Source organism: Myripristis murdjan, chromosome 17, assembly GCF_902150065.1.
Source record: "Myripristis murdjan chromosome 17, fMyrMur1.1, whole genome shotgun sequence".
NCBI lineage: Eukaryota > Metazoa > Chordata > Actinopteri > Holocentriformes > Holocentridae > Myripristis > Myripristis murdjan.
Window position 1 is genome coordinate 15,671,070 of NC_043996.1, and position 25,915 is coordinate 15,696,984.

Sequence of the window (25,915 nt, forward strand, 5' to 3'; positions counted from 1 at the left end):
CACACACACACACAAAAGCTATTCCTGAACGCACACCCAGACAGAGGGAGTTGGCCATGTCTAGCCAGCACTGCCAGCAGCACAGCTGACACTGCAGGTTGTGTGTCTGTGTGTGTGGGTGTGTGTGTAATTTCAGCTATTGTTTCTATGTTGTGTGCATAGTACCTTACTTTACTGTATGGCCAGGGGGGCAAATTGGCCTAGATAGTTAAGGTGTGTGTGCAGCTTGTGAGACGCAGTGCTCAGTGAAAAGTAAAAGTGGAACACTGGTTTCCTGGGAAAAATCATTAAAATTTTAATGAAGACTTTAAAAAAAAAAAACTTTAAACACTAATAAGCGATGACTCAATGCAGTTGTGAAACTTAATGTAACATCTTCCTACACACCTCTTCAATATAAAAGCCCATATTGGAGATAATGAATTTGGACAGGACATGAGTTACAGATGTATTGATACGGTTTCCAACACAACGAGAGCGCTGGCGTTAATGAGCCTGGATTTCCAGAGGGTTGTGTGAGTTTAAAAGGGGAACAGCACCAATTCAATTTTTTTTTTTTTTTTTGTTTTTTCCCTGTGTCCCAGTTTAGTTTGACTGAATATTCAAGGCTGTTGCCTACATTTTTTAAAACAAGATGAAAACTGTCTCCTGCCCTGTAGTCCGTGCATGTGCACCAGGGGTGGGAGATATACACTTAAAATAATATCACAATATTTCAGAATAATTAATTTGCGGTAATAGTATTCAAGATTATATGAAAAAAAAATTACTATAACTATAGTGTTTCCCACAGACTGACACTGTACAGCAGGGAGGAGTAAATGTATTTTGTTTTTTCACCATCTTAACTGCACCTTAATTTAGTGTTTTTACTCTATTTTACACTGCTCACCTTGCTTGTCTCCCAACTCAAAAAACCGAACTCATGTCCTGAATTTTTTTCACCCATTATTCCATTCTCAGCCCGGTGAGTTGTATTTGTTGTTACTGACATATCAAAACAGTTTAAAGTAATATGGTACTAATTGACACTTCCTTTGTCCAATAATCTGTCGTAGTGAGGCAATTTAGCTGCTATAAAGGTATAAAGGTAACAAATTTTGTGCTGGTTATATATTGATGGTGACCACAAAGGGGGGGTGGGAGTGATGTGAAACTAATGGCAGTAAAGGGAAAATCTGAATGGGTTTAATTACAGTATATTTATGCAGCCATTGATATATCTGGGCGGGGTGCAAAACACTGAACTAATTCCTGGGCAGAGGCTGATGCTGCTCTGTTTGTTTTTGTGGTGAGAGAACGCTGTAGGCTGTGTGGTAGGGTATGCAAATGCATCAAAACATCATCACCTCTTAAATCACTGATTTATTGATATGACATTTTTTTGTTTAGTACAAATTTATGACGGTATTATCATGAATAATATGATATAGCACAGCCATAATGTATACTGTGCAATGAAAAACTGAAGATCATTGCAAAAGATTAGACTAAACTTGGTAAAAAAAAAAAAAAAAAAAAAAAAACAAGTTTAAAGGCTTTTTTAAAAAAAAAAAAAAAATGAATATAGGAGATGAGATCATTGCAGTTTTGCAGGACACAGGCTCATTTTTTGGAGGTGAAATGGAAGCACTCTCATCTTTAAGCTAAAAAAAACTCTCATATCATCTATCATTTGGTCAGTGGAGCAGCACACAGAGCACCTCATCATTTTTGTAAGCGATACTGAGGATGCATGCAGGGGCTCAACTCAGAAGCTGGTCACACCTGATATTATGTGCCATTATGTGCAACATGTTTGTGGCCATTCTAACATCCGAACTGAACTGAAGAACACTCAACATGTGCACTTACACTGACACACTTAGATACAGACCCAATAAAGTATTGTGAGATTTTGTTTACTATCTATCTATTTACTGTCCAAAAAATGGAAAAATGCATAACATAGTAAAATATCAGCTGGATTTACTAACGCAGCAGCACATGCTGTAAGCAGGCACTGGTAACACGGCAAACAAAAGCACTGAGCTACTGAAAAGACCCTCCAAGAACAAAATCACAATATGGCGCACTAAATTATGCAAAGAGGTGCCCTTTATATAATTATTGTGAAATGTCAGCAGTGCTCTCTTCCTATCTCTCAAACTCACGTAAACCTGTGTCCCTTGAAATTAAAAAGATACATTATCTCAGCAAATAGATATCAAGGGCATCTTTTTGTTCACCACACTCAAGTGGACTCCAACATTATGAAGCAGTGAAGATGCACAAGCCATGCATGTTGTAGCGAAGATGTAAGGGAAGGTCAGCACAGGTCAAAATACAAAAGCACTGAATCCTGCTTTCTTGGTATGAACCAGAGGAGAAGAGGGGGGAGGACAGGAGAGGAGATAATCTGAGGTGATGTTGACAGATTGGCAGATAGCTCTCCTCCGAGCATCCAGGGACACTCCGAGCTTAAATCTGTAATGCCACTTAAGTCCAGCCAAGGTTCTCTGGCAGTCATGGGTATCAAGGCTGCTTGACTGAGTATTGCAACTTCAAGACGCTCTTCTGGCTGCAATAATTTTTAGGGGACTGTAACATCTCCTCTACTCACCTGCTCCAAATTATACATGAAGAAAGGGACTTCAGGAAGGAGAGAAAAAAAGAAGTAGAGACAGAGGCAAAAAGATGGGAATGGAAGCAATGGGGAAAAAAGCTTCAGTGAAAATAGCACCTCTGCTATATTTTACCCGATTTGACACATATTTAGGGTTGAAACAAATCTCAAAAATCTCAATTTGTAATGTAATATAAAAACTAGTTGCTTAAATTTACACTTTACATTACATTAAACTATAAAATGTGCTTAAGGTGACAGTTAATCCTCTAACATTTATCCCAGGTAATAAAGCCATACTGTTTTTATACACTTTAGGCCAAGTGTGTGAGGGAGAGAGCAATGTACAGTATGGAGAAAAGGCGAACATGGTGTGGATTAAGAAACAGGTATAGATAAGTTTACTTTCAGGTGAGGATATGAGAAATTGAGCAAGGGATGGACGTGGAGAGCATGGCATGTTTTTAATTTAATAAGAACATAATAAGCTGCAGTCCTGAGTAAAAATATGGCTAATAGAATCGAACTGAATACTTGGCAAATAGATTGACATGATTTGAGCTCAGTACATAAGAGAATAAGCTATACAGTCTCATTAAAAAAAAAAACCTTGAAACTACATTTGGCAAAAAATATAACATTCTTGTGCTGAAAGAGCCTTTTGATTCCACAGACAGGGACGAAAAAATGTGAGAATGAGCTGCGCATGTATGTGTGTGTATTTGTAGAGAGCGAGAGAAAGCAGAAAGAGGGGTCAGGGAAAAAAAAGAGGAGAAAGATAAAGAAAGTGAGCCTGTACAGATAAAAGGGAATCTGGCAATCATTCAAGTCAGGAGAAGCCGAATCATATCTCAAGACAAGTAATTACATTATCTCTGTAAATGTTGCATTTTTCATTGCAGATAATTTATTCATGCGTAGGTCCACTAGTTTTTTTCTGGAAACTGTCTGAAATGATCCATGGCCTCCCTATTCACTCCTGCAGTTTTGTTATCCATTCTCTCTCTCTCTCTCTCTCTCTCTCTCTCTCTCTCTCTCTTTCTCCCTCTCTCGCTCTCTAATTTCTCTCTCAATTAAACAAGCCTGGCGTTTTAAACATTAACTCTGGGTGCAGGTGATGTGTAGATCGTCCTGGGGAGAGGATGAGAGGGATTTTAGGATGACTCACACACCTGGGTGGGATTAGAATTTTAAATGGATTAAATCAACAGATTAAATTAACTTTTCCAGGATAGATTGTCTGAGAAAATGGAAGCAGGAAGCAGCAAGTGCAACCCCTGCCCATTTTTCTTTCTAGTCAGACTAAATCAGAACACTCAAACTGAATAAAAAGATTTCATTTAATAATTTACTAGGGTCTAATGACTGAGGATGGTAAAATACAGGGGAATTCATAGCGATAATGGTGGCCAATGTATTAAACATAGACACATCTGTGCACAACTGGCATTACCACATATTACATGAGTTGTTCACATTACAATAGAGGCTGTTTACTTGCAGTTGCCAGGTACATTTTTCACTTAACACCACTGCTGAATGGACACAGGCTATTTGAAGAATGCAATTCTCAAGTGATACGACTAAGGGCATAAATTTGTCAGTGTCCCAGAGCAATAATTGAAACTGAATTCACTGACCACAGTACCTTGACCAGTGTATTATTATAGTATTTCATTACTATGTCAATATTATTTTGCAAAGCAAAGGCATCAGGCATCCGATTTTCTGTGGGTGTAACTCTTGGTAACATCAGTTTGGGATTTTAGTGTATTTAGTTTTAAAATGAATTGAACGGTTATTTTAAATACATGGCATCTAGTGGAATTTTTTAAAAATCTCTCTACCCTCACACTACCATTGTCATACTGAAACATCTGCAGAGTCTGGGAGTTTTATGGGTCCGGTAGCAAAAACTGAGATAGAGAGATAACAACATACAAATTAAAGATAACATGCTCCATCAGGTCCGATAAAAATCTATGGCTGCATGTTGGGTGAAAGATCAATCTGGCCATTTCTGTCTCCACAAGGAAAGCTCATCCTTGTCTCCATTTACAGTATTATCTGACAAGATGCCAGCTTGTTCTTTCCTTAACCCGGTCCAGGGATAAAAATCAAGACTGACAGAAATTTTGTCAATTCCAGGCATTCTGCCTGAGGAGCTTTTAAGGGTGAGGAGGAAAATGTGAGAACAGAAAAACAAAAAGTGTTTACAGTGCATGTCTCCCAGCCACCTGGATATGGTGCGTTGAACCCTTGATCTGTGTGGAAAACTCCAATATTGTTTTTTTCTTGCCTTTTTCTTAACAGTTACAGTTAAAAACTTTGATTGATTGGAAAGGAATCTTAATCACTTCTGCTCAAAGCTGTATTGACACAGTCATTATCTCCTCATTAAATAAGATCAATGTAGTGAAGGACAGCTTATTATTAACTACAAGATTAATGCAGGGCCTGAAGCCTTGATTTAACTGGTTTGTGCTTACTTGCTCACTGCCAAATGAAAAGTCTGAATACGTTATATGTTGGCTGGCACTTGAGAACAATTTTAGGGTGCTTTAGTAATTTGAGTCAAAGCCTGATGTAGTGTCGCCCTCAGTGTGGCTCATTTTGGCAGGTGTGAACACAGCAATCTCATTCGGGTGCAGACAAAACTGTCTAAGACAAATTGCCAATTTGAAAAACAGTTTGACCCTGATTCAACTCAACTGCAGGAAGTCAGCCAAACAGTCTACAACGCATCGGCTCACCCTCTTTGTTAACACCTACTTCTAATTGCAGCACGTCTTCTTTGGAAAGAGTGGATCAACACAACCTGATGCTTTAATAAGCAGCCATACTGAGGGACATCTTCCAAATGTGTTCTACAGCAACACAAAAGCAGGATTACTGCCGTTGTCACCAAACTCCACTGTAACACCGGCGTCTTGTTGTCTATGCTCAATTGTTTTTGTGACATCTGTGCTCACTTGCCACAGTGTTTACATTTTTCTGCCAATATATATTTTTGACCAATGAATGCTTTTGCGAGTACATTTCCAGCCTTTCCCCTTCCCAAATGGCCCCCTGCAAATGTTTTCAATTTTCTGGTTCGCTTACATAGTGTAAAACCAAATCAGACATTGTAAAACGAACCAAAAGTAAGAGTTGTACTCTGATTTGGACCAGGCAAACAGACTAATAATGATAAAAAGTGCATAGTTCATTTTCTTTCAGTTGTACAACCACCTATTGTGAAGAGCAGTGTAATCTTAACAGCTGCCCACGATATTATATTTTAATTAAAATACAAAATAGCATAAAAATCGCACACAGATGCAATTCAAGATGTGCATAGACTTCTGTGGATAAATTCAGTCATTAGGTTGGCCTGGCAAGCATTATTGAACATCATAGTGAAATGAGCATCCACAGTTCTGAATTGCACCCATGAAGCTCTCATACTTTTCCCATCTCCTCCATGTTTCCTCATACTGGAAAGTGTCTAGAGGTCTGTGACAATGCGTCAACAGCATTGTCCTTCAGAATAATGGTGACTGACATCCATTTCTACACTGACATCCATTTTCACACATGGACACACCGACTTAGACTCTTAAATTTCATCTTCCAGCTGCGACAAGTGCACTCAGCTCAATGAAGACTTGCTGTGACACAAATACGCACACAAACGCACAACACACATACACAAATACACACACTGCTCATTCACACTTACAAGTAGCACCACCAAAAAAGGAAGGGCAGTTTGTCTTCTGTCTAGAGAAAAATATATATGTAATGGAACCAAAACTGATACATCAGAGAAAAAAGGTGTGGGGGGGTAGATGAGAAATTAAATGACGGCAAAATGGAAAGATGTAGAGGTAGTGATGCAAAGTATCCTTTCGCGTTTTACCTTTTAGAGATGAAGGTTTAAATAAAACTTTTAATATTACATTTTTGCAGCTTTCTTCCTTTTTTGTTCTTTCTTTACTGCAGAGCAATACAAATACATGCTTAAATATACAATTATGACAAGGTACAAAAGGACACATTGTATGGCACTATGACTGTAAAATCTGTTAAGAGACTGACATATTTTAATAGCTAGGTAGTGTGTGGTGAATAAATGAATTAGGAAAATCAGCTCTCATGGTATTGCAGAAAGGTGGACTGGGTGTCATCAAAGGATTAAGTGTTTTGCTTTAATTTTTGCTGTTAATTTTTCCAGGGTTGAATGTTCTTTTTAAATGATGTGAGGTCTGACTCAGTGACAAGTCCCTCCGCAGAGTATCAGAGGAGCATAAAGGTATTGTTGGGCCTTAGTATCACTGATTGTTTGCACATGACCTCTGACCAGGATGACTGGATACATGAGCAGAGCCAGAGAGCGTGATGGTAATAATGGAGGTTGGGAAATGTGAGCATTTATTGATCCCAGTTTCAGTTTCTTGGAGGGGAAGCTTATGTTTGCAGATATGAACTCTGCGTGGGAGCTTGATATGGAGATTGTGTTTTTGCATATGTTACGCCTTTGTATGTCAGAAGGTTGTATGTTAAGTTGTATGTTGACTTCTATTCGTCTATTGCTGCTGATACAGTATTATCTCAAGAGATGAGAAATTTATAAATTCATTCATATTTATTGTTTTTTTTTTCTAAAAGTGACATTTGAGAAAGGTTAAGTGTAGAGTTCTTTGTTTTTTCTTTATTTTTCAGCCATTACAACCCAGAGTAGTATCCACATTTGTAAAGTCAGATGCATAGAGTTGCATGCTACACATACAACATGTGTAAATGAGAGCAAGTTGGAAGCAAAGTGAAGAGGTTATGAAAAATCAGCAAAGCACTGCCCATTATCTTTAGAGCAGACATTTTTACCGGATGCAGAGAATTTTTGTGTTTCCGTTTCCACTTTGACACACCCAGTGTAATGTATTGCATGAAGCATGAAGACAAAAAATGAGTGTTCAGTGAAATATGCACAATATCACTGGGATGATAAACAAGTTGTGTTATCCTGTTCAAATTCGGGTTGGACAACTTGAGGAACCAGCTTGAGAGTGGGTGTGGCCTCTTAGCACCCCTGTTTTTTTCAACAGTAGTTGAGGATATTCTGCTCTGTGTGATGAAGACAGTCCAGGAACAAGGTTCCTATAAACCCAGGATGGATGAGGAGATAGATAGATAGATAGATAGATAGATAGATAGATAGATAGATAGATAGATACTTTATTCATCCCGCAGGAAATTCGCAGTATGTAGACGGTGCTAACCATTTTTCAGAATATCCAACATGAATAATGACTGGAGGAGGCACAACAGCTGCAAATACTCATAATTCTAACAGAGAAAGATATTTGTCACAGCTATAGAAATACACACACATACACACAAACCATCCTGCTATAGCCACAAAGTTGTTCAGGATGAGGAAACAAAGATAAAAAGAGAGGGAGAGGGAGGGGGGGTAGAAGGGAGGGGGGCAGATAGAGGGCGGAGGATTATTTTGTTCTTCTCTTCCAGGCTGTCTTGTGTCTGGCTAAGTCATTCTTCCAGGAAGTGAAATCAAATCAGAAATCATCCAGTTGTCCAATAATGTGTTTTACTCTTATCCTAGAGATAAAACAGATAGAGGAGAACAAGGAACAGCAGAGGAAGAGAGAGAGAGACACACACACACACAAACACACACACACACACACACGTACACATCAACAAAATGGCTCAGGTGCTCACAGTCGGAGTTCGGACACCAGCCTTGTACACATTTGTGTGTTTTCTGGTCAGATATTAATAATGAATTTTATTCAGACACATAGTCCACATGACTAAAATAGAGTATTGTTTGGTTTTGTGTCAACAGCTGTAAACCCAACTTGTGTCTAGTAAAGCAGACAGGCAGAAGCTATACATTCAATGTCAAATTTCAATAGATGGGTCCTATAGTTCTCTTAACTAACTGCTAGTTAGTTTCTAACAGGGGTGGGTAGAAACATGTTGCAAGTAATGCAAATAAGGAGCTGAGTACAATTTTTGAGGGATGAGTGAGGAATCCCACAGGATTCCTAACAAAAGGACAAAACTTTCAGATTCTGAAAAACCTGGCTTGTCTTACAGGAAATATCTGCACTTAGTATGGCAAGTTCCTCACATTTTCCCATTGACAACAACAAGCATAAACACCACAATTACACACACACACACACACACACACACACACTGAACCTACTGGCTTGCCATCTGCTCCGTCTGCTCTGTGTTTATCAGTCTGATGGCTGCTATGACGTGGACGTGTCAGGAAGTAGGCATGGAGTCTTACGGACTATCTTTGCAGGTACTTCCCTAATGATGTGCCCACCTCCTGCCGGTGATACACAACGTGTTAATTCAATTTGCTGAGCTGAGTCACAGAGAGGAAGAGTGCCACAGACTCCCAGAGGGGAAGGAACCACCAACTGAGCTGAACAAGAGACTGACAGTTGCCTGGGCGATGAGTAAAAACCACTGGCAGAAGTGTATTTTGGAGAAGCACTGGGTACACTGTTTGGCAGGACGTGGGAGGCAACAGGAGTCAAAGAAGTCATGGGCTTGTTGGACCTGTGGCTGTAGACACAAAGCACTACAGGCTCCTTTATGACTAATTTCTCCCCTGGCAAGTCTCTGCCACTCCTCGCATCTCCACTCTCTCTCCTTTGACTAGACAGATAAGCATCACCTTGGAACCATAGAGGAAACAGCTGGGAAAAGCCTAAACTGAGTTACACAAGGCCGCCACCTCCCCTGCACACGTCCATAATAAAGCCATTTAATTTTGGAACACAGTCTGTAGATCTCTTTGCAGTCCTCATGTGTCTGGGTGAGCTGAAACCCTCTTTTCCTGAGCTCCCGACAGTGCATGCACATGTAGAACACTGCATGTATGTGTGTGTGTGTGTGTGTGTCTGTGTGTGTGTGTTTCTTTGTCTACCTAACCATTCCGAAGTTAAAAACTTCCTGTGTACTCTGTCTCACCCAGTCTGTCTGTCTGTCTTTTCACCAGCGTGTTTGTTTGTTTTATAACCCCTCAAGTTATGCGCAGGTGCATGTGTGTGTGTCAGCACTGTTTGCATAAGTGTTAGTGATATGCCTAAAGTGCTACCTTGAAACTCAGTGATGGTAGAGCTGATAAAACAGATACCTTCAGAAACATCCAATATTGTCAGCAAATAGGATCGCTCTGGGGAGAATTTCTCAAAGCTCCATGTCAATTTCCTCCCTTCCTCTGCTGTGAGCTATCGATATTTCATTTAATGCTGCAGGACAGCACTATAATCCCACAGGAAATAGGGAGGGAAAAAAAACTACAGCAAAGATAAGGTCAGCTGATATTGTGTTGGAAAATGTTTCAAGGCTTAAATCTGGCACTAAAAAGCGCAACGTAAGTATAAAGGCAGGAAATAATGTCACTTTGTTCAATGATGACTTTACACTTTACAATCAGCTCTTGAGCCTTACACACACCTCTGCACTGCTCTGCCCAATTCTTTCCTCTACAATGGAAAGGGAAATTATACAGACACACACACACGTCTCAGGTGTGTGTGTGTGTGTGTGTGTCAAGCCTAGAACCGTGCCCTTGAGACTGAGACAGCACGTGTCCAGAGTGTCACAGTGACACCCAGCCGGCAGAGCAGGACAGCCCCGGTGTGTGGGTGAGTGGATAGGCGGGGGGAGGAGGGTGGAGGGGGGGCACCTTTCAGACCAGCACACCTCCTCAGTGCCAGGTCAAAATATTAAACCTTCACTATCTTCCAGGGAAAACTGAGAACAGTGTTACCTGTATTATTTATTTATTAAATTATTCTTGGCGCAGTGTTGCCGGTGGCGATGGGATATCGGGTCAATGCTGCAAGAGCCTTTTTGATTTTGCCTCTGATTGAAGAAGCAGAGGTGGTGTGGAACGGTTAGGTGCTTGCACCCGATAAAATAACATTAATTGACCAAGTGCTCCAGTGCCTTCCCTTGGGTCCAGTGTACATGATACAGTCCAGAGAGAGAATTCAACTCCTGGTCCTAAAAATCCGCTTAATGTGTCGTCCCCCTGCAGAGGACATATCAGATATTACACTAGTAATAGACACTACCCTTAATCTTAGCCAAAAGGCTGGGAGCTATAGTATAAGTGTAAGTACATTCAAAAAGTTTAGTGTGTTTCTAAAGAGTAAAATCTGTCTTGCCGCACAGTTGGTTTGAGGTAAAGGGCATAAAGTTGTCAAAGCAAAATTGTCTGCCATTCATGATCCCCAACTTTTAATGTCTTGAGATGTTAAGACTGACTTCTTCGACTGCATTAATAATACGGCACAGAGGAAGAAGAGGAAGAAGGAGCAGCAGCATGAGTCATATATCCGCAGATTGTGACATCTCAGAGACACAAAGATGAAATTTTCTCTTCAGCCTTACACAATATTCAGAGATGAATCCAAGAGATAAGCTAAGCAGACAGCGCTTGAATCTAAAAGAATAACGCAGAGCCGTTTTAAACACACTCCAGTCGCAGTTATTGAAATGTAATCCAGTCAAAGCTGGATGATATGACTTCTCGACAAGCGCGGCACCACCACTTCCGTCTCCAGGGTGATGTGACGTCATATTCATAAACTTGAGTGTAGGTCTACATGTGTACCCGAGTTCTTCCCATGTAGACTGCACGGGTGCAATCTCAAGCAAAGGTGAGGTAAAATGTGTGTTTTCCACAGAGGTTGGGTCTGTGCTCTCTCTGAAAGGGACATGGTTTCCACAATGAGTGAAGCAAAGAGTGCGGCATGTTTGGCTTTGAGACTGCTTCACTGCCCGCAAGGGACACGAGCAGATAGAAAAATGGAATTAAAGTGAAACATCCCTCCTGTACTGCCCCTGCGCCTCTGGACCTTATAGACCGCAATGGCTGTCATCCATGTTGCTCTCTCTTTCAATTAATCCTTCTTGTACATCCTGCCTGTGTCTTTCTCTTTTTTTCCCTTGTCCAGCGAAAACACAGAGTACTCATTCTTACTTTAACAATTAGAAAACTGCCAATCTATTTGAAGTTTGTCTTTATAAAGTCTTTCAGTCTTTCACTGTTGCATATGCATATATGCTACACACACTAACAGGTCACAATTCTAAAGCACCGTGATAAACAGATGTTTTGTATCATTCCTATCACTTGGAATAAGTGTCCCACTAAAGGACATGGGAATCTAAGGAGGAGGGAGAGAGAGTGTGTGTGTGTGTTAGCTTTCAAATGAATAGGAAGTGCATTTTGCTGTTAAGTACTCATCTGACTTAAGAAAGAGCGGCCTTGTAGGAGTGTTTGGGAGAGCTTGAGAACACAGGAGAGTGAAAGAGATGAGAGAGACAGTATTTTTATCGTTCATTCCTCAAGGCTTATGTGGCTCCCTGGCCCATTTATGTATTCTAATAAAATATTTACATTTCCAGTGTAGGTAATCTTGATTCACATGCATCTCGAGTAGTCCATAGCTCACATGGCAATCTGGGAAATATAGGCGAGCATAGGCCATTGGTCATCTCCCTGCTGAAATAAATATTAGGGCTGTGAATCATTGGCTTAACATTGATTCAGTTAATTTCAAAATTCACTAATTGGTGATTCAACTTAGAAATGATTTTTCTCTTTTGAAATAATTCAGTATGAATGGTCAGCAATAATTTAAACAATATATAAAAGAAAATAAAATGAATCACTCTGCCTTTGGCCTGAATCCAAATGAAATGCGCTGAATCAATTTTTTAATTATTTCATTGTTTTGTTTTGTTTTTTTTAAGAGAAAATGCTGTGGTGATATAATAAAAGGCTGTAAATTGCATCTTTTTTGTTAATTAAGGTTTTTTCACAGAGTAAATAATGTTCTGTTGTTGTTGTTGTTGTTCTTTTTCCAGAAGAAACAGGAGAGCCTTGCTTCGTTTCATGCTTTTATTAAAAGATATTAAATTTTGGCTTGAAGTACAATGTAAAAAAATCCCAATCTTAACAAGCCATTTAGTCTCATATTCATTCTTGTTTCCAATGCAGTTTCACTTATTTCTGGAATTTCCTTGGGAGCAAGTGTAAATATGGTTAAACAAGGCAGAATAAGGCAGATCAGCCCACTATAATCAAAAAAGTAACACTTGTTTCAAGAAAATGCTTGAAACAAGTTGAACAGCACTGGGGGCAGATTTTTTTTTAACTTTGTTTGAAGAAAAACAGGTTTTTAACACTGAATATGAGACAAAATGGCTTGATTAGATGGATTTTTTTCCAGTAAATATTGACTAGTTGATCTAGTGCAGTTTTCCGATGGCATGACTACCAAATTTGTCCAATCTAGCCCAAACACTTACATTATTCAGATCTATATAGCCTGCTTCAATTATTTAATTTAATTATATTTAATTTTAGTTATTTTTCATTCATTTCATAATGTGAAAACAGAACAAAGAAGCGGTCCATGGTTTGTTGCAGATGATAGGCGTGCAACTTAATTATCTGCCATTTAATTTGTTTTTGCTGATGGGGCGTGAGGGCAGAAACACCAATATCACATCTCTGCAGAGCCAGTCTTGACACCGTTGTGCATCTCCCTCGTCATGGACATGGGCATGTGGCTCCTTTCCAAAAATGAGTAAATAATACCAACAGGAAACAGGACCAGGAGACAGAGCGAGGGGTGAGAGAGCAGAGCGAGAGAGAGCAGTATTACAGTGATTATGAGCTATTTATCAGAGAGCTGTCACCTCCTTTCACCTGAGCCTTAGAGTAAACAGGTTCCATTAATGCCCCCTGTTGCCCAGATGCTCTTTGGGAGAAAGGAGTGCTATTGTTGAGTGAAATGGTGGTGATTAGCGTAATCACAGCTGCTTCCTGTAGCCCTTTAATGCTCCAAAACAACTCCCATACCCAAACAGCCTATTACCTGATTGAAATGAAATTATCCCATGACTGGCGGAAGAAAGGACGGTTGACAGTTTTTTTCTTGCTGTGTTTATGACAGTAACAGCGGGAATGTGACAATGTTGTTTAACACAGCATCTGCTCAAATTATTATTTGAAAGACAGTGCAATTTTACCACAGCTGCATTTTGTGTTCCCTCTCTCACATTCCACAAATAGATAAATTGTGCTGCATTAGTGAAATACAGCCTAGTGTTTGATGGCTTAAAAGGGGTGAAAGCCATGAATGTCAAATCAGTTTTCTGACAGTTAAGGCAAACGTGCTTAAACCATTGAAAAAAATGAATACAAAAAAGTTGTTTATTTTTAAGTGTTGATGAACGTACAGCCTTTTCAGGGTCTCTAGTTTTCTGTGGTTATTTCCAAAAGGTTATGAATAACTTCCAAGTTATCTGAGCTAGCTAACCTGAACTGAACAGGGTCTCCAAATGGATGCAGATGTGGAGTTTCAACACTATCTGTTGTTCTTGCCTTAGAGCAAAATTAAGCTTAAGAAGAGAGTTGGGTTGTACAGTTACCTGGATGTTACACCTGGACGAGTCCACATGGGGGTAACATTTCCTCCTGGCACAAGTCTACTATGTGAAAGGTTCCTGCAGATGCTGCCTGCTGGACATGTTTTCCAATTCAAATAGGAGAATAACAAGAGCAGTTTCACTTCCTTGAAAATGGGCACCCAACTTGATTTTTATACTGGCAAAATCTACTTTGTTCATACTGGTTTATGTACTAAAGGTGTTATTTCGGGACCAATTTTGCCGTGGTGAGGAAGTGAAAGGAGAGATAGCAATACAATATTCTGAATTAGCATCCCAGAGGAGCAACTAATGAGGATGTTTCACCACCATATGGACTATCAATGCTTTCTTAATTGTCACTCAAATTTTGTCAAAAATGTCTCCCTTTTTTGCATCCTGTCAGCAGAACAGATACCAAATACTGCATTAACAGTGTTTATCCGTTCCTTATCCACACACACTATTCTAGTGCTTCCCAGTAGGTGTCGTTGGAAGTGTGTGTGTGTGTGTGTGTGGGTGTGTGTGTGCATGTGTGTGTGTGCGTGTGTGTGTGTGTGTTTCAGAGAGTTGTTATGTGTGTAAGTGGCATAGCAATTAACAAAGAATCAACTCAGCAGAGTGTGCATCATTACTGTGGTGGAGAAAGAGATGAGAGGAGATTCTGTAATACACAGCACGCAAAAACACACACAGAAATATGCGCACACACATACACATATCAATACTTGTGTATAAGGTCACAAAGAGAGGCTTACACACACACACACACACACACACACACACACACCCTGCTAAACAGCCAGGTGTCCAAGCTCACTGTGTCAGAGAAAAAAAAAACTCTTAATGACGTTCTGCTCTGTTTGCCTCCAGGATTGTGCTGACACCGTAACACTGCAGACAGGTAAGCATATTCCAGAGCACCTAAGGGCACACTGTAGCACCTTAATACAACAGTCCAATAATACAGAGTGTCAGCTGAGTGATTACACTAGACGATGGCTTTGACAGTACATGATATCATGCTATCATCAATACTGTCAACATAAAACATTATATTTTGGTGACATTTTGTTTCTAAGCAATCATTTCTGCTGTGTTTTTCCAAGAGATCGTTTGTCAGTCAGTGTGTAAACACTTCTTTCTTTTTTATGTTCTGTTTATTAAAGGAACAGTTCATGCAAAGTACAAAAAAAAGGTATTTTCCCAACTTACCCCAAGTGTGATATATCCATCCAGATAGTTTTTGTTTTGTTTTGTTATGATTTGGCAAGGTTTTCAGTCTGCCAAAAGCTCCCCTGTCTTCTCAATACAGTGAAGCTGGATGGGTATTCATTTGCGGAGCAAATTCAAAAATGTACTACTCCCAGAGTAAGATAGATACAGTTTGCAGGAGTTTTTCAGCAAGAAATAGTTCCCAACAAAGAAAGACAGGGATGATGTAGCATAGGCCTACTGAAAACCCCACCAAATCACACAGAAACTCTCTAGATGGATAATCCACACTTGGCCTAATGTTGGAGAATTCTGTTTTGTATTAGTGAACTACTCCTTTAAGTTTGACTGTCTGTAGGTGGTGCTCTTTTCTTTGTCGTTCAGACATTGTGGTCATGCTAACTACGCATTTTTTCTGCTATTCAATCCAAAGACAAAATTGTTGCCGCTGATAGAAATGTAAAACACTTCACTTCCTGTGCACCAAATGACTTTTCCTTAGAAAATCCTTTTCGAGTGGAATATGTAAATACATTCGTGAACTGGGTATCCATGGTATGTTTCTAGGCAACATGTGCACTTCCACCTTGCTGCTTTTATCTTTATACTTCCAGCATAATGTGCAGTAAGTGATCTATGAACTTTCCAAATCTGTCAGCGTTTGAAAAAAAAAAACTAATTTTATTACAAGGACAGTGATCTAGGTGCTCAGTTTGTCCATATATGCATCAGTTAATTGGTTTGAGATTTATCCACACTAGCTCGTCTCTTTGCTATGACTACCATAGATACAAAGACAATGGTGAAAATGGCCAGGGCACATAAGGTCATTAAAGACTGAGTCACAGTTGTGCAATATCAATAGCAAAACAAACATTTATCTTCATGAAAATGTTGTGGATTATTACTTTAAGGATACATTAACGAGACAGACGGATGGCTAGGTAAATGAATGGGGGGACAAATGGAGCAACAGATGGACCCACTGATGGACCTGAAGTTATTCTTGATGCAGACGAGTCTATATTCTATATTATTCATGCAGTGACAACAGTAAGAGTGAATGGCACTGGCTTTAGCTGCAGCTTTGGCAGACACACCACAGAGGCCATCATTAATCATTTATATCTCTGTACCATCACACTGTGCATTAGAGACTTTGTGTACGGGAAGCACACCGATGACATTAAACTCTGTGAGTGCATGTGTGTGTTTCTGAAACACACATACAAAACTTTGATGCACAAATAATGCAAGCATACACAGAAATACACAAAGTGAACAAATACTCACACAAGGTTGTTGTTGTTGTTGTTGTTGTTGTTTTTGTAAGCACACACACACTGTCATACACACACATGCAACACATACACCAGTTTTATGAAGAGAACTGCTGACATTTGGACAATCAAGCATGAGGGGAAATTCACCGCTGCAAATGTGTGTTATTGTTGGTTGTGGTGTGTTTCAGATCGAATGCACAATTAAAAGAGGGGCGGCAGAGGGAGACAGGAAGAGAAAAAAAGCTTGAAACACATGCAGACAATCAGGGTCAGAAATGATTGTAAATGCCACAATAATAATCGGAGGCAAGGGCAGAGGAAGGCAGAGAGAGAGAGAGAGAGAGAGAGAGAGAGAGACTGTGAGAGAGAGACAGGTGAGGAGAGAGTACAGCAGACAGAAGACGGCCAGACACTGACATTTACAACATCTTTAATGAGCCGACCGAGTGTGACATAACGGAGCATCTTGCTTCAAAATGGAGCAAGGGGATGTTTTAAAAATAACCAACATACATGAGCTAAACCAAACTGCATAACACATTTTCTAGCAGGAGAAAAAGAGGGGGAGAGAGCGAGAGAGAGAGAAAGAGAGAGAGATGGGGGAACACAGAGAGAAACAGAGCGATATCCAGAGGGCACAGCGGAAACATAAGCCTGCTTGATGTGACCAACTAGATCCTGGCTGGCAGAGACAGACGCACAGAAATAGCGGCAGCCTCCGCCTCAGGCGTGCCCAGCCCTGCCTGCTGTGACATTACCTGCCTACCACCACATAATCATGATGAATCACTTTGGGGCTTGCTGCCGACCGCCAAGCCGCTCACACCGCCGAGCAAAGACTTGTGATGGCAAACACCAACACGACCACACCACCTCCCTCCCTCTATCTTCCATGTCTCTTCTGCCATGATGCTCCCATTTTTTGTTTTCAGTCTTTAACTAATCTATCTTTCTCTCGACATCTGTTTTCATCCACCCTTTCCTTCTGCACCCTCTCTGTGGATTCTTTTGTCTTTGCCTTTCAAACCTCTGGTTCCCACTCTTATCTCCCCTCTTCTTGTTTTTTTTTTCCCTCTCAGATGCATCACTCTGCTCCATCTCTTCTTTCAACTTCAAGGGGATAGGCACCAAAGAGAGAAAGTAAGCTGGAGATTCAATAAATCGAAGGACACTGGAGGTGAATTTAAATATGGGTGCATATTGGAGGGAAGGTATAATAAAACATAACGTTTCATAACGGCTTACCAGATAACCTGATATTTTTTGAACAGTTAGTGCAATTCAACAAGGTTGTGTGTCTAAAGTTGGTGAGGCTTCAAAGAAGAACAAATTAGACTGTAAAATGATGCTGCTGCAAGGTCAAAGCTATCACAAAGTATGTCACACCATATTCTTTCTGCTCTGTGTGCCTGGTAATTAAGATGCAACTCAACACTTATACAGTGTTCAGTGGTTCGCCTGATGAAGCTGTAATTCCGAAGAAGGTAAGAAAAAAACAAAGCGATCTGAAATTGCATGTTATTTTTATCTCAACTCTCTATAACCAATTTCAGCAATGTGGTCACTAGATGGGGGGGTCTGATATATTGGGATTACAGTTGTACTCCCACAGTATCTCAAGTTAGGAGGCTGCCGGGGGAATTTTCTCCTCAGAATTTAATGCTAAAACAAACTGCATTACTCAATGCAGCATTCTTTCTTTAAATCTACCAAGGGGATTGTGGTAGTAGGGGGGAAATCATTGTTTACAATCACACTTTTCCTAAAATCAATAGTTGATGAATTACGTATTCTGCGATAAGAAAGAGGATAGCATCCCTCATCATACTTTATCAAATTGCTCTGTAACTTCAAACTGACTGAAGACAGTCAATACAACCTCGAGCGAAAGGCAGGAAAAAGCCTGTCGAATGGAGCGATGCCACTCAGAGGAGGAGTCCAGGAGAGCTTGTAAATCTATTGATGATGGTAGATTTTTATCATGCCTTCCCAAGCACTGCAAAATACTTGATAATAGCGGGTGCTAGATCGAGCCTTACTGGTGTTTCCCCTTCACTTTGCTCCTCTCAGCTACTGTCTAAACAGAGAAATGATGCTTGAGAGGTCAGCAGCACCTTAGGAGGTAAACAGTGAGGCTGGTTTAATATTGCATGATACTTCACCCTGAGTAAAGCTTACAGAATCAGTCCTCTACAAGTGGGGAGGAGGAGGAAGTGGAGGCAGAGGCCCCGAGGTTAACAAGCCGGCTAAGCTGGCCATCTTCTCCCTGATTTGGCTCATCCGCACGCATCTGTCTGATCCTTTGTGAAGCTGCCATCTTGGACCACTCCGCTCCCAGCTGATCCCTATTACTGGGGAGGACAGCAGCCTTATTACAGCCACTGAGGAACAGCTAAGCGTCCGTGGATGTGTGTGCGAACATGTGCATGTGTGTGTTTGTGTGGGGAAGGAGGGAGAGTGCAACACCCAGCGAGGGAGCGAGCCGCCACAGGGGAGAAGGTAAAAGGGAGGGAGGCAGAAAAACAACAGACTCATGTCCTATAAAGGCAAACAGCCATTACCTCCCTGCATTGCTGGCTTGGAGCTGCCATAGCTGCTAACAAGAGGCACTTTCCCTCTGACGACTTGTGAAGACGACTCAGAGCCATTTTCTGGCCAATTACTTTAAATAAAGCATTATGGGTGAGAGGCCACAGAGGGAAAGAGGAGGCGAGGGGAGAGGAATAATGGAGCATTTTAATGCTTACACAGCCCAAACTAATACATCAGTGGTGTGATCAGAGGTCTCTCATTCATTCATGTATACTTTTATTCCGCCTATTTCTTCTGTGACCATCTCCCTCCCTCTCTACCTTCACAGAAATACCTCTGGGAAATATATCCTTACCACCGCATCCCCTGAATTTACTTTGTGAAAATCATGCCCAGTTTTCTACATCCCTATCTGTTCTCCGCTGACATGCAATAAACTCCATATTGTAATCATAGGTCCAAAAGAGCAATAATCCAAGGTTTAAACAGGAGTGATAGCTGATAGTCGCCACAATGGAACAGGCTTATAAATGACCCATCTATCACTGCAGTGCACTCTAATTCCACTCAGCGCCACAGTAAGTGTATAACATATTTCTACAAGAGTCAATGTTGCCAGTGAATCGCATAAAAGGTAAAATGAAAGCAGTTAGCTTTTTATAGCCTGTATGGGTGGATTTACTTGTCCAATAATCTGGAAGAGGAAAGCCTTAGTTTCAATATTAAGGGTAGTAGATTCACTTCAAGGTTTACAAAGCTGCCAGGTACGCGTAAATGCGATGACAAAGTGGTGAAAATAGATTACAAAACTCACCTGGCACACTTCTGTCTATGGTGCTCTAGTGCAAAGTAAATTATTTATAGTCTCAGGAGGATGTTAGGAGTATGCTAGCATACTCCTATAATGTGATTTTCATTTCAAGTATTCCCTGTTCTTGTTTTTTAACTATCAGAAGTGAATTTTTTTGCGCTTCACTCTGATGTGCCAGTAGGGTGACACTGTCTTTTCAACTCAGCACAATAAAGTTTTTGTCTGCTTGTGTAGAAAATTGACTATAATTACAGAGCGAAAGTGCCATGGAGATACGAGGGTGAGCAATCCAAACACAAAGAGCTGACATTTCAATAGAAATTAACAGTTCAGTTGTGGGTTAATTGTGACAGGTAGACTGAAGAAGATGTCCTTACTTTAGAAATGAATGTCTTCTTATCAGGCTTTTTGTTTGGAAGACAGTCATTTCTTTTATGTGACTGTCTTTGTCTCTGGAAAAAAATGCAGAAAAGTTTATTTGACATAGAAAGAGAGTCTTCTGGCTGTCTGGCACAAACATAGTATAAATGTTTCTTTGTCTTTTTCAAGATGTATTTATCTGCTGCATCTGTCAGCCTGATCAGAAGGACCAGATTCTCTCACTCTCTCTCTCTCTCTCTCTCTCTCTCTCTCTCTCTCTCTCTCTCTCTCTCTCTATGTGTGTGTGTGTGTGTGTGTGTGTGAGAGAGAGAGAGAGAGAGAGAGAGAGAGAGAGAGAGAGAGAGAGATCCCCATCATTCTAATGTGTCACCGAAGGTCAAATATTAGCTATGTTAAAGGACCACTTCACCCAAAATACAAAAACGGTATTTTCCTATTAAGGCCAGGTGCACACTGTGCAATATCACAGTCACTTTAGGTGCCCCAGATAGTCCCAGACAAAAAGTCTCAGACAAAGAGTGAAGAAAACAATGTGCCATCGCTCACATAATGTAAGAAGGTCAGCATGTCACACCCTGAGGCCAATCCTCCAATATTTCTACATCCTCAGTTCCCATTTGAAGCTGAGCTCTCTCAAGTCTAAACAACCCAGCCCCTCATTGCTGAGTCTTGTAATGTGCAAACAGGAATTGCTGCTTCATCCTAAAATATGTGCAGTATTTTGATGCTGGATGGGATTCTCAGCAAGTGTGAGATGTCCTGCAACATCTCTACTGTAACTATCAAATAAAGCAGAAATGCCAAAAACATCTTTAAAAAAATGTAGAGGTGAAAAACACAACAGCAGCATCTCTTTCCAAAAAACAATGAAAGGGATACCTGCCGTAATCCACAGCCCTTAGGGGTGACGAGTTCCGCTGGGAACTATTTCCTGCTGAATAAAATTGCCAAACTGTATCTATGCGCCCCCAGTGAGTATGAATTAAAGGAAATAGCAGGAAATAGTTCCCAATCAAACTCCACTCCCCTGAGGGCTACGGATTATGTTGCATATGCGTGTCACTGTTTTTGGAAAGAGCCGTTGCTGTTGAGTGTTTCACATGAAAATTGTTAACAGTTTGAGCTCCAAAAATGAATAATCCCACCCAGCCTCATTATACTGAGATGCTGGGAGGCAGGGAAAGACTGCAGCATACTGAAAACCTCACTCAGTCACACAGAAATAACCTGCATGAAGTGTGAAAACATATTTTTTGTATTTTGGATGAACTGTTCCTTTAAGCAGCCGCACTGATACAATACTATATAGCACACAGTATGTTGTTATTAATTTTATTTATGGTCTCTTTTCATATCAACCTACACTAAACCACCACACACACATGCACACACAGGCACACACACAAACACACATAAACACATACACCCTTGTGGCATATGTATAGCACAGTGGGAACACAGTTTCAAGCCCAAAACCCCACACGTGCACGTATACATGCACACACAAACACACAGCATGTTGTCATATGGAGATCACACACAGTGTCTCCTTCACAGCCATGTCGGAGAAAATACCACTTCCGACAAGTCTGTTGTCATTTGTCAAAACCAGCGTGTGTGTGTGTGTGTGTGTGTGTGTGTGTGTGTGTGTGTGTGTGTGTGTGTGTGTGTATGCATGTGTAAGCTTGTGTGGCTGTAACACACAAACACTGCGCTGAGCTCTCGCTGATAAAAGCAATGTTTCATTTTGCGATGATGAATGCCAATCGATTAACAATAATGAGTTCAAAAAACCTGGGTAAACACATTATCACACCGTGAAAAACAATGCTGAACCTGCAGAAAGATTTGCTGACAGAGACCAGAGTTGTAATAGCAAAAGCTGTGGACCATGAATAAAATAAACAGAGAATGTCATCAAACTGAAGTGAGTAAAAATTAAAATTCATCTGTTTTGACATTGACTTGATGCGAAATATTACCACGCAGACACTAGAGTGGTGGGTGGTAAAGCGCTGCTTACTCCTGAGGGACAAAGACCAAAAGAGAGAACGAGAGAGAGGGAGGAAGCAAGCGAGAGAGAGCAAGAGAGAATATGCAGTAATTGCTGTGCAATTTCAAGCAACACACGATAAACCATTCCCAGTTGCACCTAAAAAATAGATACCGTTGGAGAGAGACGGGGATTGAGAACAGACAGAAAAATATCAAGATTTTTTTTTCAAATATTCTGAATTTATGCATTGAGGCGACATGTTCTGTTAAATATGTTTCATGTGACTACAGAATAAATATACTTGTAGCCCCCCCTCATGTTTATTTTCTCTCAGACATGTGCAGACATGTGCAGAGACACACAAAAGGCAAACACGCACAATCACACACACACAGAAAAAATACACTGTGAAAGAAGCACACAAAACACGCTGGTCCCTGGAGGTCCCCAACACTTCCTGTTGTCAGAGATGCTTGGCGGCTTCTAATAGGTCAGGGAAAAAGTCTGTTTTTGTGCAGCCACTAAGCCCTTTTTATCTAAAATAAGCAATGACAATGTGCAGAGCAGACTCCATGGTCTCATAAAACAATTAACATTAAGTTTTGGGCATGTCAGCTGCTATACACAAGACCTGAGTTCCAATTTGTAGACTTTTGTGTAAATTAAAAAACTGTACTCAAATCCCTCCATACATACTATTTTCTAAGCTAGAAAGTGATATTTAATTTGGTATTAAATGGTACAGGAAAAGTTTTTCCTCTGCAGAATTAGCCTATTAGTGCGCTACATGTTCACTATGTATTGGTATACCTGTAGCTGAAGGGCAATTAATTCAAATTACATTTTTTTTTCTCCAGACACTATTTGCAAAATGACTCACCATCTCAAAAAGAACAGAAAATTATTTCTCTCTTATTCTCTTCCTCTCCTCAAGTATTGTTTTTAATTAAACACCAAACATCTCCACACAATACTAAATTATATCTATCGGTCAATACAGTAGATGTTCATTTTATAACTCATAGTTAGGTATGTCAGGCACGTGTTTACGACTTCAGTCAATGACAACGCATTCCTTTACTCTTTCACCAAATTGATCATCATTGTGAGGAAATTACCTCAAGAATAATAGAATGAAATAAAAAAAAAATTCTGTGCAGCGTTATCTGATAAAAAGATGAAGAAAAAAGAAAATATATAAACAAATATGAGAGCAGATAGACATATTTACTTTTAATTGCCTGCAAAAAAAAAAAAAAAAATTCTGTTATTCTTTCAGCACAGGGCCATAGTACGGAGGTTATCCAAGCCCCAACTTGCTAAATATAATGTATAGCAAGCATGACAGGTATAGGTAAATTGAGTGAAGAACAGGGGACAGCTATGTGTCCTATTTTTGGTATATTTCTCATTATTTCTGTGCAAACTTTACATCTCAGAGGTGTCATGTCTCACTCCAGTCTCACATCCCTTCCTGGTTTGCCTGTCTCTCTGCATCAATGCACCTCTTTTCATCTTTGCGAGTGAACATATGCACACATTAGACAATTATAAATGCAGATTCTAACAATGCAAAGGCAGGCACATAAAGTTGCTACAAGGACTTTTGCACGAACACACACACGTCTCACACTGAGATGTGAACAGCTGTAATTGGGTGTTGGGACAACGCATATATTAGACATACTCACACACTTCTTTGGAAAAGTGTCACCTTAGCTCGGTTACACTTTCAGTACCACATTTTAACAGATTTATAAATGCAAAACTGCAAAACCGGAGGAGTTTCGGAGAGGAAGGGGATGAAGGCTAGAGGAGTAAGGGGACAAACGAGGAGAAACTAAGGATTATGGCAGAGGAGAACACACCCTTTCTAGCATGAGATGAGGCTTAAAACTGGCGGCTCTACAAGGAGAGGTGAAGATGAAAATATGGAAATGATCTGAGAGGAGAAACAGGCACAGACGCACCGACGCATCCAAAGCCCATATCTAATGTACTGCCAGGTGGGGGAAAGAAGAGAGGGAGACAGAGTCAAACACAGAGACAGAGACAGGTGGTGTGGTAGACTGGGAGAGAGAGAGAGAGAGAGAGAGAGAGAGAGAGAGAGAGAGACAGAGTAGTCACAGAGGAAGAAACAGGCACATAGACAGGGGGAGAGACCGAGATAACTCTTCTGACTGTGATGCCTTATGAAAATTAAAACCTTTCTTGAGGACATGCTTTCATTTTTCCGCCCCCGCTGTGATCCTTTGCCTCCTGAGCGGTGACTGTAGCTTCAGGTGTACCAGCTGTGTGTGCATGTGTGTGCTTGTGTGACTGCACATGTGTTTGTGAAGGTGTGAGTGAAATCACACCTTTCCCCCTTGTCTTGCCTCTCTCACAGAAATACATGCACGCAGACTCAAACACACACACACACACACACACACACACACACACACACATTCATTCTCCTCTCAAGGTATTCTTTTGTTGTTTTACCAATGATTTGTTTTTCAGTCACACACTGAGTTGCCTTGCAGACAAAGTATCAGAAAATGTAAAAGTATTTCCTTTGGTGTCAGCATGACTCGCCGCAGCGCCTGTGATGTTGCACTGTGTTGTTTCACTTTCTAGCCTACCTCTCTGCTCTTCACACAAACCTGTGTTTGTAAAACATCTCCAGAATCATATCTCACTATGGAATAAACATGAGCCTTTAATGGTTTCTACTGGGACGGAATCACAAGCAATAAAAAAATCAAATATGAAGCCATTTCAAAGAGTGCACTGAAGCTTTTGGACCAACTGTTCAAGAGACCCACATAGGACAAGTTGAAAAGAAGATGAAGGAGATGACTCAATCGAGCCAGGGGTAGCATGAAAAGAGCTTTGTGTGTGCATGATATTATTTTGGGTTGACTCTGAACACAGAGCAGACTGATAAAACATTTTATTAGGAATGCAAATACACATATGCAAAAACACGCACACCCACAAAGGCTAATAACGTTGTGTTGGAATTATAATTAAAAATGGTACGCAGTGGTGCATGTCTTCATAACTAAGGGCTTTATCATGAGTCACAGCAGACCACAGTCTACTGTTTAATAAAGGATTGCTAGGCCTGAGAATATAGAAACAATAGATAACACGTTCAATGACACCAGCCCTGGGACGCAGCAGCAGCGCAGCGCTACAGTTCACTCTGTATGGATCCTCAAGTGCGATATGTTGCTGCTGTTGAACAAAGCTCTCTAATGCTGCTGAGAGGAAGCCATTTTCGCAATAAGCGTGCAAATATTGGTATTCATTACAGGCTGCTTGTTTATCTAAATACTAAAAAATATATCTCGGGGTTTCCTGCCGCCTATGGACAAAATCAGTATCACAGTATCTTTGAGCAAACACCTCAGTATCAATGACTGTAGTCCAACTATTGATGCTTCTCTAAGATATTTACACAAAAGAAGTTTTTGACAATCGTGCTGCTGCTTTTACACACTTCTGCCCTCCACACTTCATTTAATAATTGTTTCTCATCGCTTCATTTTTGTATTCATGGTATTGTGCTTATTATATCATTAATGTTTATATGATGACCAAGAACATACACAAAAATCACTTTA

The 25,915-nt window shown here is 40.4% G+C and overlaps 1 protein-coding gene and 1 non-coding gene across 2 annotated transcripts in view; both read right to left on the reverse strand.

The window, feature by feature from the left end:
- Positions 1-25,915, reverse strand: part of LOC115374611 (calsyntenin-2-like) — a 179,868-nt gene that overhangs the window by 148,138 nt on the left and 5,815 nt on the right. The window lies entirely within an intron of this gene.
- LOC115375923 (U2 spliceosomal RNA) lies at positions 10,562-10,747 on the reverse strand. The gene has a single exon (XR_003929755.1). It is a non-coding gene; the product is annotated as a U2 spliceosomal RNA (small nuclear RNA).